Here is a 5,191-nt window from a genome sequence, read left to right on the forward strand (position 1 = left end):
GAAAAACTCTTATAACTTCCTTTTTTCTTCCTTATTTCTTGCTCGATTTGTACAAACTATGGAATTTACAAACTGGTATGGTAATATGGCTGCTGCCTTTTTTTTGTAAAGCTTTATTTATAAACAAGCACATGTCGTACTCGAGAAGAGTAGCATTAACAAATGTAAAATATGCAGGATCATAAAAATCTATATACAATAAAAAAGAAAATGCACTATAAAAATAACGATAAAAAATATCATAAGGCAGTTTCATAGCTGTAGAGTTAGTGCAAAGTTTTAGAGTCCAAAATGCAGCCCTGAATACAGTGAGGCTGAGCTTATGTTATGCAAATTTACTGGCATGTATGTGGGATTTAGCCAATAGAATGAGAAAGTTAGTGACATATTCTATCCCAGGCGTTCTAATACATGGTTGACATTCAGTGTTCAAGAAATACACCATACYTATACATCTGTCCATCTTTGTTAAGCAATTGTTTTACATACATAAAATATCATAATCCATGCATTTCTAAAAAATAAAAAAATAAAATTGAAATATATGAAATGCCCTGGTTATTCCAAACAAGACAGTTAAGAGGGGAAAGTTTATGCTTATAAAACAATGTACATTATAGGCTAATGGAAGTTAGATAAATTTACGGGGATGTTTTTCTGTTTCATATACATCTTWACAAAAAGTCTTGGCCACCCAAGTACTTAAATATAAGCAGATACATTACCACAATGAATTTGGATTCTTCATATATCTTTGGATTCATTTAACTTTGAACTTAAAATACAAGGTATGAACTTCCAAAACACTGACACTTMTTGAGCTGAGTTTATTGATCAGCACATTCTTTCTAATTGTTTTGTTTTGTTCAATTTGTGCAGAGGCTGGTGGGGACATCAAGGACTGACAAGACTTACAGCCAGGTCTCTCTGTAACCATAAATTAAATCTCTTTAATAATTGGATTAAAGTTTTTGCTTCCTCTTGATGTGTCTTACTAAATGTAATCTTTTTTTTCTTTGTCCATTAGGTTACGTTTGTTCTAAACACGTAAAACATAATGGAGAAAAAGCCATTTGTATTTCTATAAGAATAATTTGTTAAATAACATTTAAAATAGACATTTTCTTTCAGAAAATATTGACAGATTGCTTGGCTTGGACCAAACTTTGAATTTTGGCCTTCTTGTTGGGTTTGACACCTCTGGTCTAACATATCAAGAGCCAACTTACGTCATCAATAATATGTTTTCCAGCCATAAATTTGTTCTGAGATTCCTCTAAAGTATGACCGAGGTCTTTGATAAATTTATTGCTACAGTTTTGTAATCGTTCAGTAAAGAAATGGGGCATTAAAAAATAATTAATTAATTGGAGCAATTCAGCTTTGAAATATTGATGGAGGAAGTCTTTCAATGAAAACACAATGTAAAAACAGGGTGAGTTCTTCTGAGAACATCTTAGAAATGTCTGATGTAAGTCCACCTGTACCTGATGGTTTATTTGACTCTGAAGAGCTTCCTTGATTTTGTCAGGTGTGATTGGAGAGTTGCACACATTTAGTTTTCATTTCTGTGCCACATACGAAGTAAAAGAAATGTTCGTATTCCTCAGAATAAAGTCAAGATTCATACAATCTGTAGAAGTTTCCGTCATTTTGGGATCATCAACCATTTGTACCATTTGAGTTAAGTTTTGTGATACCATTTTTTCCCTTTCCTTTTTCAATAAGAAGTACCGGTAATTAGAATTTTGTCCCCCCTCTTCTACGTGGCCACAAGTTTTTTTTTTAAACCAGTGTCACCGGACAGGCACCATAGGTTTGACATATTTTATGTCAGTTTTTTTTAACGTAGCTTCATTTAATAAAAGCTCTATTTTCCAAACAGGTTGGGTGCATAAAAAAATTGAATATAATGCAGTTCATGTGTGCATATTCACATAAGAAGCGTGGAATAAAAACATTTCATGTTGCTGATTCTAAGAATGTTTCATGCTTTGGTACATGATTAATATAATATAATAAAATTACTGCAGCTGCCACCTTAAAAACAAAACAGCTTCAAAATGCCATGCCTCTTTAATGCTGTCATTGCAGAGGAGAAGTATAAAAAGGTTTTAAATTCCAACCTTGAGCTCAGAACTTCTTTAACTTTCTTTAATATTTAAAGCTAATTGGAGTCATTACTGTCCACTTAGTAAATACTCTGACTCCAGTAAACAAATTAAGTGTATTACTGTTGCATTAAGAGTGCAGCAGAGATGGATTTCAGAAAGACAAAACTGTCTCCAGAGGAAAGGATGTTTTCTCTGACATGACTGACTAACTGAGACTCTCTGGGACAGTAACYAAGTGCTGGGATTAAACTCCAGCTGTGTCTGTCTTATCAAGACGCTCAGTGGAGTTTTAAAGGGACCCACGCTGCTGACTCAGCAAAAAAAGAACTCTGAGATTTAATAAGCTGTCTGGATTTAACACCATGAAATATAACTGGTGAAGCGGTTTGGTATTTCTTTCTGCCTGGCTGCGTTTCAGTTTGTTATTCAGCTTGACTGTGTTGTCTGTAGTTATATTGATAAAATCTTGTTACACATTAAAGAGCGCACGGCTTTGTAAAAGAACTGTCAGTGGGTGACTGACAGGGACCATTTCTCACACAAAAATGGCTCAAGTTGCTGCAGAGCTAGAACAATGTTTTGGTCTTTACTATACCCAGTAATAACTTTCATAAAGACTTGCATAATGAAGACCTGCATAATCTCCTCAATGTATTCTTAAATAAAAATAAATAATCTTGGATTCATACATGGACTTGTAGCTGTAAATGATCTAAGGTTTGTTGATTTTWCTTGCACATGTTGACCTTAATAAGTTATTTCTCTAGTCTACTAAACATTGTTTGACATGTAAAAACATCTAATTACTTTAAGTTTACATTTTTCACTTAAGCATGTTGTCATTTTGTTACTGATGCAATACGTTCTGGGGATAGGTTACAGTTGAGACTAAAACATCCGATATTGCTATATATTATTAATATGTGTGTTAGCTCCCAAGCTAATGTTATTAATGTTACCTCTCAAGCTAATGAAATTAGCTCAAGAACTAACACCATATACTGTATACTGTATTACTAATCAATATGTAGCATTAGCTCTCGAGCTAATACCGTATATTGTTATATATTTATTTATTCATTCATTGAAACACACAAAATAATATTTATTTACAATAATAATAAAACACATCATAAAAGAAATATATCTTAGCTCTCGAGCTAACGTGAAAGCTAATAGTTAAACTGAAGGGAAGCAGCTGCTGTCCTCCACCCAYATTTTCAGTTACAGGCTGAGTCTTCTCTCTGTCAACTCACTGTGGTTTCATTTAAAAAGGTTGGACATCAGACATTGTCCAAACTTTAAAAAGTTCAAATTGGATAGAGCTCACACGCACCAGAGGACATCATTTACTCAAAACATCCATGTGACAATTTATATATACATTTATAAAAATGTCATATAAATATCATTSTTGCCATCTAAAAGATACAATGTTTTAATTTGAGTAGAATTTTAATGATGATGTTGATCTCTCCAGTCTTCAGACACACTGTGACGTGTTACTGGTAGACATTCAAGCTGACTTTAATACCACCACCACCTACAGTATTTGGGTGGAGAACTTCGGGTTGGAGCAGTGCTGTTCTACTGATCACCTTGAAATGGTTTCACAAAAACATGTTTGGGTAGGCAGCAGGGTGGTCAAAGACTAATTTAGGGTGGCCAAGACCACCCTTGGCCACATCCTGCCTCCACTGTTGCTTATGTATGTGACGTGAACTGTGCAGGCCAACTAAGTCAGAATGACGTTTTCTCACATGATGGCTTTCTACAGAAACCATCATTTGATTTCTAATACTTTTATTTTGACATGGACTATTTTTCTCTATCAGTTGCCGTGTGTCAGGAAATCTCTTCGGATAATATTCAGTGTCAATGTGAAGTTTGTTTAGTCTCCTTTTTAACTGTGGCTGTAATTCCCAAGAAGACATACTACAATTCTGGTCCTCAAGGGCCACTCTCCTACGTTTTAGATGTTTCTCTGATTCAGTACACCTGATCTAAAACATTAGTGATTAACAAGYTTCTGCAGAGGATAGTGGCATGCAGTGGAAACTATGGAAAAAGTTCATCAAGTTCAGTACCCAAAGAGATGTGTTAAAGTCTAGTTGTATTTTTTCCCACAAAATGTGCTTAAAGGATTTAAATATAATTCATATTTCCTGATATGAAATATTTTAACAGGTCCACTGATGTGAATAATTTGGGATGTTCTTTGTTGCAAAGGCATTTGCAAAGTATTTTTGTGGCAATATCTACCCATAATTCCCACTGATATCATAAATGTTTGAACAGAAAGGAAACTCGGATGGCGAAGGAGTTTTTCCTCTCAGAACAATATTTATTATTGTTTTTTGTCAAAGAGAGAGGAGATGAACAGATTCGGCATCAAAATACAGTAGTTCTTTTTTTTGTCCCTTCAGTAGAAAATGAAATCAAATATTAGTTTATTTATTTTATTTATTTCTTCATCATCAGTGACTTTTTTTAAGTGAAGAGAAAATAGAGACAGAGAGAAGTGATTAAAAACATAGAAAGATTGAAATAGCGATTAGAAGTATATTAAATATACACCAACAAAACACAGGACCACACACCCAACATCTGTCCGCTCACCTGAAAAATAAATGGATAAATACATGGAGGGCATATATAAAAATATACACATACCATACTCTATATAAAGATATACATACATACATGCCTACATTCATAAATATTGTCTGTATATACACACAGACACATATACACACACAGACATATATACACACAGACATACATACACACTCAGTGACCTGTCAGAACCCCCGGATCAGAGCACCTGTTTGTGAGCGGTTGTGAACATGTGTGTATATACAAGATTTCTCCAATGGAATATTTAATAGTGACTGTGGAGGACCGAGACCCAACCCCCAAGACATGAGGCAGACACAGGGAAGACCAGAGCCCAAGGGCCCAAGAGGAATCCCGAGCACAGAGCCCCAAGGGACACCCGCACGGGAAGATCCGCCCACCCACCCCCCAGATCAGACCATAGGGGAGAACTGGGAGAGTCCCCCCCAGCGACCACACGC

This window comes from Austrofundulus limnaeus, unplaced genomic scaffold (genome assembly GCF_001266775.1).
Source record: "Austrofundulus limnaeus strain Quisiro unplaced genomic scaffold, Austrofundulus_limnaeus-1.0 Scaffold499, whole genome shotgun sequence".
NCBI classification, from domain to species: Eukaryota; Metazoa; Chordata; class Actinopteri; order Cyprinodontiformes; family Rivulidae; genus Austrofundulus; species Austrofundulus limnaeus.